The sequence below is a fragment of the Aulonocara sp. 'chitande type north' Nkhata Bay genome, linkage group LG11 (genome assembly GCF_057382095.1).
Source record: "Aulonocara sp. 'chitande type north' Nkhata Bay isolate Kocher_YH1m ecotype deep benthic linkage group LG11, A_spYH_male_GT1.1, whole genome shotgun sequence".
NCBI lineage: Eukaryota > Metazoa > Chordata > Actinopteri > Cichliformes > Cichlidae > Aulonocara > Aulonocara sp. 'chitande type north' Nkhata Bay.
In genome coordinates, this window is record NC_141354.1 from 36760808 (window position 1) to 36775407 (window position 14600).

Sequence of the window (14600 nt, forward strand, 5' to 3'; positions counted from 1 at the left end):
TAAAATACTTGAAAGTTATTCAGCCATCGTATTGCAGTTGCTTTGAGCGTATAAGTGGCTTAGAAGTGGCTTACAGCTTTGCATTTAGATTTGTTAGACGAGCAACCAACATTAAAAATTATCTTTATAAATACAGGAACTAGCATTATTAACTTTTAGCTCTGTTTTTGTCTCCACCAGCTCTTGAATGAATTGTCATTTTTATTAACTGCTAAATACTCCTTTAGGACCGTCTAATGGCAACATGTCATACAGCTGATCCATTAAAAGAATCACACAGTGTATGACTTATTTTAAATATTAACAATGGAGCACACAGTTAGTGGAATATGACTTTAATATTTGGACATTTCAGTCTTGTTTGGGAGTTTTAGGTAGTATGTCCAGGGTGTGTTCAGTTTGCTGTGCTGTCACCATGTGGCCAGTGGCCACAACTCAGAACATTAAGATTTAAAGGTTTTGATTATTTCCAAACTGATAAGATACTATGGTTCTGTTTTGTGGGTAAAGAAACGCAGATCACTTGACTACTACTCAAAGACTTTGCCTCCACATCTCCTTGTCCCCTTCACCTACTGTAATGTCCTTTCTCCTTACATACCAATGTCTAGGCAAGAACCAGCATGCACATGTGACACTGCTGACTGGCTGTCAAAGAAAATTCTTTACTATTGAGTGTTAGAGGTGGTATTGTTTTTTTGGTTTTTTTGCCCCAGGCTTCAGACTTCTCTTCAATTTTTAAATGTCTTTTTTAGTGTTAACTATAAAAAATACACAAATAACTCCTGGCTGATTAAATAGAAGATTAAGAGACAGTTTCAAAATAGCTTTTCATACAAGAATAAGCTGGTATCATAACTGACAAATAGAATACCTGAACATAGCGTGCTCTCATGCTCTTATCTAAAAGATAAATTGTGTCTAATTGTTTCTAACTGTAGAAATTTCAATGAAAATTTCCTATTTTATAATTTATAAAGACATTTGCACTAACAACTAAATTTATTTCTCCAGCATTTCCAAAATACACACTCGGTTGCCACGACGCATCAAACAAAACAACTGCCCACTGTATACTCTGACTAAAATAAATGTAGGATTTGTGGTTTCTCAGTTTTTTATTACATCATGAATTGTTGTCATAGACTGATTCATTTTTGTTGTATTTATAATTTTTATTATTAAGATTATATTTTTAAGATTTGAAGGATTTTTTAAGCCCCTCTCATAGATCATTGGGTTGTTGATTTTCACAGAAAGATCAGAAACTGAGCAGCATTGTTGAATAGTGCAGTATTTGTGAGTGATTCCAACCTCCAATCCTGCATTCATTCTTTAAATACCACTTACAGAGACTTCTTACACCTCATCATTACATGAAAACACAGACATACCTGTGGTTCTACCTTAAGCCTCTGTTTGTAACCAGATTGTGTAACAGGCATTCAACATGAACCAACAAGCATCTCTGCAGCACCTGCTGTAATTTCAGTGGAAATTAATCTGAATGTCCTGATCAGTGTTTTGTAGACACATTAATTATTTCCACAGAATCCATTTTTTTTGCAGGCAGTTGAGTGTTTCTATTTTAAAACGGGATTAGTTTTACTTATTAAAAGTGGAATGACTTGTTAGTCAAAGTCATCGTGTAATTTTAAGCTGATTTAAATAAAGAAACTGTGATGACGGTTGCTGAATCAGAGTTCAAAGTTACGTGCGACATTTCACACTGGCTCACATGGTTAGCTAAGATTTGGACATTTTTCTGTTAGTTTTGCTTTAGATGGAATAAATACATGATTGAGTCATGGGCTTAAATTGTGTAAATCAGTTCAAATTGGCTTGGAAATACAAAACTGGATACATACAAAACAACTCCATAAACCATTCTCTCATTCTTAGTTTAATAATAACTATAACATTATTACTCAGAGATCCATCCATCCATCCATCCATCCATCCATTCACTTCCGCTTATCCTTTTCAGGGTCGCGGGGGGCGCTGGAGCCTATCCCAGCTGTCATAGGGCAAGAGGCGGGGTACACCCTGGACAGGTCGCCAGTCTGTCACAGGGCCAACACACAGGGACAGACAACCATCCATCCATCCATTCGCTTCCGCTTATCCCTTTTCAGGGTCGCGGGGGGCGCCGGAGCCTAACCCAGCTGTCATAGGGCGAAAGGCGGGGTACACCCTGGACAGGTCGCCAGTCTGTCGCAGGGCCAACACACAGGGACAGACAACCATTCACACTCATATTCATTCGCACATGCACACCTAGTGACAATTTGGATTATCCAATTAACCTATCCCCACAAGCTTTTAGGGGCAGCACGGTGGCACGGTGATTAGCACTGTTGCCGCACAGCAAGAAGGTCCTGAGTTCAATTCCCCCATCAGGCCGGGGTCTTTCTGTGTGGAGTTTGCATGTTCTCCCCGTGTTTGCGTGGGTTCTCTCCGGGTACTCCGGCTTCCTCCCACCGTCCAAAGACATGCAGCTTGTTGGGATAGGTACTCAGAGATATTCAGCAATAATTTTTCTTTATTATTTTTCATGTTTTTTTTTAATACTCTTCTAACATTTTGTGCTTATGCTTAGTTTAAAGGCAAAACATCTGACATAGTATATTTTAAAAGATTAATTAATTTAAAAAATCAAATAAAAAAAATTATGGTTATCTTCTCAAAATAATGAAACTACGAGCACAGCAACTCACAGTTCTGCATGTGATATGCGGGTATACTTTGTGAAATTAGGACTCCACCTAGTGGCCATCAGTGTCATGACAAACTCACTATGAAAGAAATGCGTAAATATGTGCGTTTCTCTTTTTCCCTTCAAGCTTACAGGGAACATGTTCTGCCTGGTGGTGTAGGGTCCTGATTACCCCAAGTTTGTCTTCCAGAGTGTGTTGGGAGTCAAAGAGGAGTATGGACTGAAATGAACCACGTAAAGAAAGCTTTTCAAACACGTGGATATCCTAATTGGGCTTTCTTTAAGTCAGCAAAGATGCACAGAAAAAAATATCAGACACCAACTAGGGTGGATCAGAAAGACAAATGCAACAATATTGTCATCACCTATGTAGCAGGTTTATCAGAGAAACTCAGGAGAGTCTTCTCCAAGCACAACATCCCAGTGTACTTCAGATCCAGCCACATCCCAAAGACAAAACTCCCAAACACAAGCTTAACAACATATTGTATGATGTACAGTGTAGGGAGGAATGCCCAGACCTCTACATTGTAGAGACCACACAGCCACTTCATAAACGCATGGCACAAAATAGAAGAGCCACCTCCACGGGACAAGACAAAACGTGGCAATGTTCACATTTTGGACAGAGAAGAAAGGTGATTTGAAGGATGAGTAAAAGAAGCCATCTATGTCCACTGTGCACGACCATCTTTGACCAGAGGCGGTGGTTTATGACACCAACTGTCTGCCATCTATAATCTAGTTCCCAGATGCTTTTACTAGGGTGTAATCTAAGGGGTTAGCGAGTAACCAGCAAGTTACCACAGTTGTTTTAAACTATAGAAAAAAAACACTGTAATGAGTTTCTATTGTGTCTCATGAAATAACCATCCCATTCCATTTTCATTCGTTGCACACACATGTGCTCAAAATCAAGAAAGAACTGAACAGGGTATTGTAGAAATGCCCTGCAATAACCTGTCCCACAACCCAATTTATTTCAAGTACATAAAATCATTAACATTTTATAGGACACTCATTTGATAAGATTCATTTCCTTCTATTCGTGTGTATTACCTGCACCATCACACAGCTAGGCTACACTCTGTCTCAAAACTGTAGTCTGTGGTTTTTGTGCTCGCTAATAAATCATCAAATAAAGCCATTGACATCTAAAGACTTTGTCCTCCATGTCTCTATACAGAGCACTCCCAGGTCATTAGGCACTCGTCAGTCATGGTTGTTTGCAGGTGATTTTTTTTAATTAATTCGAGTTTGAAAATCTCAGTACAAGCTGCAGTCCACACTGGTATTGCAACAACAAGTGGGCTGACATTTCTCTGAGTGTACTATGTGTGCAAGGTTGTAATTATGAATACAAAGTTAATTTCTCATTGAGTTCATATGGTCTGCTGCTGTCAGTGCAGGTTAAAGAGAAGTTGAAGTCACTTCAGGCTGTAAACACATTTTCTGTTTAAAGTAGAAAATGAAGAACAGGCGGAATTTTAGAATGAATAATCACATGTTGTAGTAAAATATTGGCTTTAAGGTGGACCCTAAAATGGCCTGTATAGCGCTTTACTAGTCCCTAAGGACCCCAAAGGGCTTTACACATCCAGTCATCCACCCATTCACACACTGGGGATGGCAGCTACATTGTAGCCACAGCCGCCCTGGGGCGCACTGACAGAGGCGAGGCTGCCGAACACTGGCGCCACCTGGCCCTCTGACCACCACCAGTAGGTAACGGGTGAAGTGTCTTGCCCAAGGACACAACGACCGGGGCTCGAACCGGCAACCTTCCAATTACAAGGCAAACTCCCAACTCTTGAGCCATTCAATAAAGACACGAAGAAAACTGGTAAGTGAGTTTTTCAGTTTATACAAACCCTACCCTTTATTGTGTAGATTCAACACAGAGCCTCATGCACCCTAAATCCAAAAGTGGAGAATGGATTTGTAGTCTGTCACATCAATGTTGTGGCACCTATCCCGATCATGCCATGTTTAGAGTGACATGAATTATGTAAAATGCTACTCTTTATATCAATATGTTTGGTTTGGACATTTTTAAGTGTGCTACTGGAAAGCACACAAACCATCTCTGAAATGGATGCGGAATCCATTTCAGACAATGTAAAAGTTACAATTAGTTGTGCTGCTGATTAAGGTGATGACTGCATAGGTTTCCTCACAATGACTGATCCCCATCCATATTTCCACTCTAGTGACAGCCGAAAAAGATACTAGCCTTTAAACATAGAGGAGTATTTAGCACGTGAAGAGACACATTTCATTCAAGAATTGGTGGATATCGAAAATAGAGCTCTAGAGTTATAAAGATAATTATTACTATTATTAATTAATGCTGATTGCTTAGCTAATAAATATGAAAGCCGAGCTATAAACCACCTATCCACTCCAAGTAACTGCAATACAATGATTTTATCTTCTCTCAGGTTACTTTGTGATCAAAGTCTGTTGAAACTTGCTTGTATTAGATTGCAAGACCTTGAACATGAACTTTATCAAGAGCATGTAGATACACACAGGACTGTGGCAACAGATCATATGTTCCAAACCTAGAATAAGCAAACACATTTTTACAAGGTCTTATCAAAGGTTACATCTCTCTATGAGCTGTTATCATTTTGAACAAATATCAGTTTAACCTTGTCAGAGGTTCTTGGTCATCCAGGTAATGGTAGTCTCAGGAGCTTAAAAAAAGGCAACTGGACTTCTTTAGTTTTTTTGCCTCTCATCCAAAAGGCTTCTTTCGTTCTGGAGCAGCTGGTGGAGAGTCCTCGGTAATAAACCCCTAGCTCTTTGGAGGTGGTTCTAAAAGGTTATTAAGCCACTTCTGATTTTTGTGAATCACAGGAGCCAAAATGTTAAAAAAAAGAAAACGGCATTGATCATTGCTATCACTGGGGCTGACAGGTGAAACCTCTGTGAGACATCGCCACACCATCATGTGACCTATTGTGGCCACTCGAATGGACAATCTGTTTCATCTCATCTAATCACCGTGTAGGCTACTATTGGTGTGTAATTGTCATTTTCTTGTACAAAGAGAGTGAGATAACTATAAGCTCCGTATGAGGTCACACATTTTATTTGTCCTCATTATCAGGCTGGTGTCTACACAACTGTGAGAAGAAACCTCACAGCTGGACAGACAGAGATTATGTCGACACAATGAGTGTAAAAGAGCTGATTTTTTTCCTTCCTTTATAAAGGGAAAAGTTTTGTTTTATGAATTTCACAAAATCAGTATGGTTCCAACACTCATTTTATTTTTAACACTGATTTCTTAAGTGATTTCTTCTCTGCTTTCATGCTGATAAATCTGCAGGTCAACTCAGTGAGTTTGAATGCGTGCTTACCTCAGAGCAAATTATTGAAGAGATGAGTGCTCAACAATTGAGGGAAGACAGAGCCAGTACTGAAATCTCAATTGATAAAGAAGAGTGGGGAAACAAGTGAATTTCCCCCGACAAAGGTGAAAATGAACTTTTTTGTTTTGCTACATAATTCTATATATCTTGCTTCACATATTTCATGTCTTCAGTATGTATCTACAATGTAGAAAGTAGTAAAAACAAAGAAAAAAAACATTAAATGAGAAGGTCTGTCCAAACTTTTGACTGGTAGTATATATATTCTGTCATGGCTGTGTGCAGGCAGGCAGGCAGGAAGGAAGACAGGACCCAAAATGGAGGAATCACAGAGGCAAACTTAACTCAAAATACTCAGCTTTATTGCAGGAAAGCAACTGAACGAAAACTAACTAAACTGCAAAAACACAACAAACTAAACAGGCAGGCTGGCAAACAGAACACACAGTGAAAGTGAGGGTACAACACAACAGAGAGCAAAGGAAAACACAGGGCTCGTATACACAGGGGAGTAATCATGGAATGGGAAACAGGAGGAAGACACAGCTGGGAGAGATTAGGGCTAACAAGACAGGGGGGAAGTAACACTGAACACACTGACATCAGACATGAACCTTCAAAGTAAAACAGGAAATAAGAAACAATTTACAAAGACGCAGACTGACACTGAACTAAATCTAGAATAATAATCAACAGAAATCATAATACAGAAATATACCAAAATATAAGAAACTGAAAAAGCTGGGTCAAAATGACCCATAACCGTGACATATTCAGTTACAGTGTATTATAAATCTGCATCACTGATTTGTGTCCTGAAATTACCTCTGGATCTTCTTTCTGCGGCCTTTGGGTTAAGGAGACAAGCAGAAACGACTTACTTAGTTACTTAGTTGAGATTTAGAAGCAGGTAAAACAAGAAAGGACACACACTCACACAGAACGCATTGCCAACCTTGTTATTGTTATCTTTGTGTATCATTCAGCATCACGCAGCACAGGCACTGGTGAAAAAAACTAAGATATGCAGTGGTCACATCTTACATCAGGCTCATTAGTATCTCTTTATTCATCTTAAGTTGCTGAATTTGTAGCAATACCACAAGCTTGTGAAAATCTCTTATGGTCAGACAGTCACACTGGACAACAGAGTGAGGGGTGAAAAAGTGCCCTCCTCTAAAAAGAGTGTGCAACACTCCAATTAAGTGATGTGCAGATTGAGACTAGCTGTGTCCCAAAACGTCGGCTGCATCCTTCGGAGGCCGCATTTGAAGGCCGATGACTTCACAGCCAGGCGACGAAGGCTGTCCCAATTCGTCAACTCCTTCAAATGCGGCCGACAAATGCGTTCTTCATTTCCCAGAATTTGAAGGATGGGTCGGGTGTGTCCTTCGTGGCCCACCATATCCCAGAATTCATAGCGCGGCCCAGCCAATTCCAGTTTCCAACAATGGCGGCCGCTACTAAGTTTTAATATTACTCTTATTAATCTTTCTGGGTCACAAGATAAACTTTGAACATATTTTCAGGCGAGAAAGTAACCATGTAAACTTCAAATATCTGCTTGGTTTATCAAGACATCGCATATTTTTCAAAAGTGCTCTGACGTTTTCGGAGACATCTGTTACCCACTAGCTCGATAGCTAACCGGGGGTTTCAATGGTCACTCGAGCCAGCGAGAGCAGCGGACCCCCGGCTTCATTGTTTTCAGACCCCCACTGTCTTTCACTACTCAGGTTAAACATGATATATAAGCAGTGTTGGGTAAGTTACTTTAAAATAGTAACTTAGTTACATTACTAGTTACTTCTCTCAAAAGTAACTCAGTTACTTCAAGTTACTCGTTACTTTCAAAGTAACTAGTTACTAGGGAAAGTAACTTTGGTTTTACTCAGAATTCTCTTGTTAATGTGTTTCTTCCATAACGTTGCCAGTCTTCTAGCTTGCTTACTTGCCACAAGTGCACTGTGCCACCTACCAATAGAAAGGATATGATAACGTGCATATTTCCACGAGAGAAATCCCACGCCTGGACCGTCATTGACTGCTGCCATGATTCTAGCCTACGTCACAGAGTCATCTGCGCCTTTTACATCCAACACAAAAACTGCAGTCGTGGTGCTTTCGATTGTACTCAGAACTCAGAAATTCTGCCTTCTGAATAGGAAGATGTAGGTAACACCAGACTGCAGATGAGCTGCATACAGGGCTGGACTGGGAAAGAAAATTGGCCCGGGCATTTTGACTAGAAACTGGCCCACCATTATAGGAAAAATCATAAAGCCTTTGAATGAAAACAAACACTGTTGTGACAGTGATGTACACTGTTTTGATGGTATATATGCATCAATCTATCAATCGTTTGTTGTAAGATTCAGATAATTATTTTTTAAAAGCTAGACATTTTAAATGAGAATAAGAAAGAAAAGTATTTCTTTGTGCCCCCCATTCCCTGTTAATGCCCTACATGCCCCCTTGGCCACACTTTGCTAGATCCGCACCTGCACAGTTACCAGCTGTCAGCTACCTAAAAAAGGATCCTGGGGTTATTTGTCTCTCAGAAACAGTTCATAACTTCCCTTCAACTCATTCATGTCACCTAAAAGGTAAACCTGTTTCTCCATCACCTGCTCAGCTCTGATGATCCAGTAAGGACATCTCCTGGTTTCATCTTCATGTTTCCCTCTCACCAGATAACCAAACCATATCATGACCAGCAGCTTTTTTTTGCAGCTGTGGCTCCAGCAAACATCAGCTGATACTAGAAATTAATATTAAATCAATTCTAACAACAGCTGATCAAGCTTAAACGTGCTGCTGTTGTTTAGCGCGACATCCGCTGGTTTCCTCTTTCGGCGCAAAGTGGGCGATAAACAAACAAGAGAGCCGATCAGCTGATCATTGATCAGTTTCATGATTGAAGTAGAAACGGGAGAGGGAGGGGGGAGAATGAGAGAAGAAGAGGCAGCTGTGCAGCGTAAAGACACAGAATAAATCCAGCTTTGTGCCTTTTTCATTGTAGCTGAATTACGGGACAAACTGTTCCTTTTCACCTCAATAAGAAACGCGCAATATTTTCTCTGAATACCAGACACTGCGGTAAAGTGAGCCGTCATTTGTGAGCCGCGGTCAAGCCAGCCGCCTCCTATCCGCCGCATAAATTTCCTTGCGCTTTTACACCAGTCTTTACGGTAGCGCCTTTTCGCTTTATATCCTGATTGAAAGCCTAGACTCGCGCACACATGCACGCGCGCGAACAGTCACACGCACGCGCGCACACAAATTACAATGGAACAGCCCAATACAGCCATCGTGACAGTCTGTTTGCATATTCAAAAATTCATTAAAAATCATTCTTAAAAGTTGATGCCAAGCTTTCAACACAATCCTCTTCTCGGACACCTACTTTACCTCTGGGCCAGTTTTTACCCAGATTTACTGTAATATTACTCAGAAATCACAGTAAACTCATATTCAGTGCAATACAGTCAATGCACTACAATTATGTTTATTTCAAAAATTCATTAAAAGTCATCCTGAATAGTTGAGGTCCAACTTTCAACACATCCCCCCTCTGGGACACCTACTGTACCTGTGTGCCAATTTTCATCCAGATTTACTGTAGAATTCCTCAGAAATTAATGGAAACATTTATTCAATCTAATACAGCCAATGCACTACAATTGTGTCAATTTTCAAAAATTCATTAAAAATCATCCTGAGTAGTTGATGTACAACTTTCAACACATCCCCCCTCTGGGACACCTACTGTACCTGTGTGCCAGGTTTCATCCAGATTTACTGTAGAATTCCTCAGAAATTAAAGGAAACTTATATTCAATTCAATACAGTCAATACAATAGAATTATGTCAATTTTCAGAAATTCATTAAAAATCATCCTGAGTAGTTGATGTACAACTTTCAACACATCCCTCCTCTGGGACACCTACTGTACCTGTGTGCCAATTTTCATCCAGATTTACTGTAGAATTCCTCAGAAATTAAAGGAAACATATTCAATTCAATACAGTCAATACAATAGAATTATGTCAATTTTCCAAAATTCATTAAAAATCATCCTGAGTAGTTGATGTACAACTTTCAACACATCCCCCCTCTGGGACACCTACTGTACCTGTGTGCCAGGTTTCAGCCAGATTTACTGTAGAATTCCTCAGAAATTAAAGGGTACTTGTATCCAATGCAGTCAGCCAATACAATTTAATTATGTCAATTTTCAAAAATTCATGAAAAATCATCCTGAGTAGTTGATGTCCAACTTTCAACACATCCCCCCTCTGGGACACCTACTGTACCTGTGTGCCAAGTTTCATCCAAATTTACTGTAGAATTCCTCAGAAATTAATGGAAACATTTATTCAATCTAATACAGCCAATACACTACAATTGTGTCAATTTTCAAAAATTCATGAAAAATCATCCTGAGTAGTTGATGTACAACTTTCAACACATCCCCCCTCTGGGACACCTACTGTACCTGTGTGCCAGGTTTCAGCCCGATTTACTGTAGAATTCCTCAGAAATTAAAGGGTACTTGTATCCAATGCAGTCAGCCAATACAATTTAATTATGTCAATTTTCAAAAATTCATGAAAAATCATCCTGAGTAGTTGATGTACAACTTTCAACACATCCCCCCTCTGGGACACCTACTGTACCTGTGTGCCAGGTTTCAGCCCGATTTACTGTAGAATTCCTCAGAAATTAAAGGGTACTTGTATCCAATGCAGTCGGCCAATACAGTAGAATTATGTCAATTTTCAAAAATTCATTAAAAATCATCCTGAGTAGTTGATGTACAACTTTCAACACATCCCTCCTCTAGGACACCTACTGTACCTGTGTGCCAGGTTTCAGCCAGATTTACTGTAGAATTCATCAGAAATTAAAGGGTACTTGTATCCAATGCAGTCAGCCAATACAATTTAATTATGTCAATTTTCAAAAATTCATGGAAAATCATCCTGAGTAGTTGATGTCCAACTTTCAACACATCCTCCCTCTGGGACACCTACTGTACCTGTGTGCCAGGTTTCAGCCAGATTTACTGTAGAATTCCTCAGAAATTAAAGGGTACTTGTATTCAATGCAGTCGGCCAATAAACACCAGCTGGACCCTCTGCAGTTTGCCTACCGGGCAAACAGGTCAGTGGATGATGCAGTGAACATGGGGCTGCATTACATCCTGCAACACCTTGACTGCCCGGGAACTTATGCCAGGGTCCTGTTTGTGGACTTTAGTTCGGCTTTTAACACCATTGTGCCTGAACTTCTTTCCTCCAAACTCTCCCAGCTCAGCGTGTCACCAGCTACCTGTCAGTGGATCACCAGCTTCCTGACAGACAGAAAGCAACAAGTGAGGCTGGGGGAGATCACCTCTGAAACCCGGTCCCTCAGTATTGGTGCCCTCAAGGATGTGTCCTCTCACCACTACTGTTCTCCCTCTACACTAACGACTGCACCTCCAATAACTCTGCTGTCAAACTCCTAAAGTTTGCAGATGACACCACTGTCATTGGCCTCATTCAAGATGGTGATGAGTCTGCATACCGGCAGGAAGTTGAGCGGCTGGTACTCTGGTGCAGTCAGCACAATCTGGAGCTGAACACTCTTAAGACTGTAGAGATGACAGTGGACTTCAGGAGACATCCCTCAACTCTGCTCCCCCTCACCATATCAGACAGCCCTGTGTCGACTGTGAAGATCTTCAAGTTCCTGGGTACAACCATCTCCCAGGACCTGAAGTGGGAGACCAACATCAACTCCATCCTCAAAAAGACCCAGCAGAGGATGTACTTCCTGAGACAACTGGGGAAGTACAGTCTTCCACAGGAGCTGCTGATCCAGTTCTACACTGCGGTCATTGAGTCTGTCCTGTGCTCCTCCATCACAGTCTGGTATGGAGCAGCCACTAAACAGGACAGGAGCAGACTGCAGCGGACTGTACGGGCAGCAGAAAGGATCATCAGCGCCCCCCCTGCCCTCCATCCAGGATCTGTACCTCTCAAGAACCAGGAAACGGGCAGAGAAAATCATCGCAGACCCCTCACACCCTGCACACAGACTTTTTGATCTGCTGACCTCTGGCAGACGGTACAGAAGCCTGCAGACCAGGACCACCCGACACAGGAACAGTTTCTTTCCCCTCGCCATCTCCCTTCTTAACAGTTGACCTGTCACACTGCTCCCACTGCCAGACTGCAGCTGCACCTTATGTACATTTTGTAGTATTCATTCCACCTCATTCATTTATGTATTTTATGTATATAAGGTTAGATTCGTTATTTATAGTTGGTTTACATAGCTTTGTGTATGTATGTGTAATGTGTATATATAGACACTTGTGTGTGTGTGTGTGTGTGTGTGTGTGTGTGTGTGTGTGTGTGTGTGTGTGTGTGTGTGTGAGATTTACATTGCTGTGCTTGAGAGCCACCATCTACCGGAACCAAATTCCCTGTATGTGTCTGCACATATACAGTACTTGGCCAATAAACCTGATTCTGATTCTGATTCTGAGATGTATATTTGTGAATGTGGAGATGTTATATTGGTTTCACTGGTAAAAATAAATAATTGAAATGGGTATATATTTGTTTTTTGTGAAGTTGCCTAACAATTATGCACATTAATAGTCACCTGCACACACAGATATCCCCCTAAAATAACTAAAAAAAAAAAAAAAAAAAAAACTACTTCCAAAAACATTCAGCTTTGATATTAATGAGTCTTTTGGGTTCATTGAGAACATGGTTGTTGTTCAATAATAAAATTATTCCTCAAAAATACAACTTGCCTAATAATTCTGCACTCCCTGTAGGTCTGTTGACAGAGCTCTGTACAGGTCTGCTCGAGCTGACCTGAAAAGGGGTCCCACCTGTCCAGCAACAACACATGGCATGGAATAATAGACATCATAAACCACAGAGGCAGAACTGTGAAAACAGAAAACCTGAGTGTGCAGCTAGCAGAGGACATAAACAGCTTCTTTGCCCGCTTTGAAACACCACAACAGCAGCATTCATCTGCCTCAGCCCTGCTCCCATCCTCATCCTCAACTGGTTCCTGCACCGCTCCATTCACTGTAACGGAGCACGATGTCAGATGAGTGTTCCTAGGAGTGAACCCCAGGAAGGCGTCCAGACGAATACGTGGTAAAGTGCTAAGACCATGTGCCCACCAGCTCACCCTCATCTCCATCAGAATCTTCAACCTCTCACTGGATGAAGCAGCCATCCCATCCTGTCTAAAATCAGCCACAATCATCCCAGTACCAAAGAAGTCTCCCATCACCAGCCTGAACTATTATTGCCCTGTGGCCCTCACACTGGTAATCATGAAACTAGTCCTTCAGCACACCAAGGATTACCTCCCCCCAGAATTCGACCCCCACCAGTTTGCATACCGTGCAAACAGATTCACAGAAGATGCCATCACCCTCCACTCGGTGCTGAGTCACCTAGAACAGCGGCAGAGCTACGCCAGAATGCTCTTTGTGGACTACAGATCACCCTTCCACCACTCGCCCATTGAGAGCCTACTAACTTACTGCATCACAGTATGGTACAGCAGCTGCACTAAGGCGGATAGAGCCACCCTCCCAGCATGTTTGCAATGAGTAGGAGATGCTCTGTATCTCACTGTACAACTGTATAGTGACAAAGGTATTGGGTTCTTTTCTAAAAATTGCTATAAACAGAGGAACCCAAACTGATGAAAAGTGGCGAATATTTTTTTTCAAATGACTATTTTTAGTGGATGTTTGATATAGAAGCAGAATGACAGAATGTTAAAAGAAGTTACTTTTAGTCATTCTAAGCTGGGCATTGCGTTCTCTGGCTGTTCAAAGCCATGGAACTTTAGACTTTCCAAGCAAATAATGATGGCCATACTGATGTTCTTTTCAGTACATTTTACTTTATGTTCATTTTCATTTTTATGATGTTTCTATTTTTACATAATTCCTCCCACATAGCAAAATTGGTATGGCCTGGATCTGTCCCACACAATGTGCTTACACATGGCCTGCGTACCGCAAAGAATGACGGCCCTATGGTGGCCCAGATCTGGTTTACCAGAGGTGGCCCACACAAGGCCAGTTGCAGACACACTGCTGGCCCTGTGCTGGCCCAGAACAGTTTCAGCTCTGGCCCCAGATGTCAGCCTAATGTGTACCTTAGCCATGTAAGCCATGTAATAACAACATGTGCTGGAACATAATAGTGCAAAAGTAACATGACGAAACTCTGTTCAGACAGTGAATGGACTGATTCTTATACAGCACTTTTTTACTCACCCATATTACTCAAAGTGCTCTATACAACATGTCACATTCACCCAATCAGGCCAAATGTGGCATGCCATCACATAAACAGTGCCATCTTACCATGCCAGAAGTCAGCCAGCAGTGCCGGCTTGACACCAGATCCAGGCAAGACCCGTCTGCTATGTGGGATGACTTGTTCTTTTGGCATTTTAGTTGTGG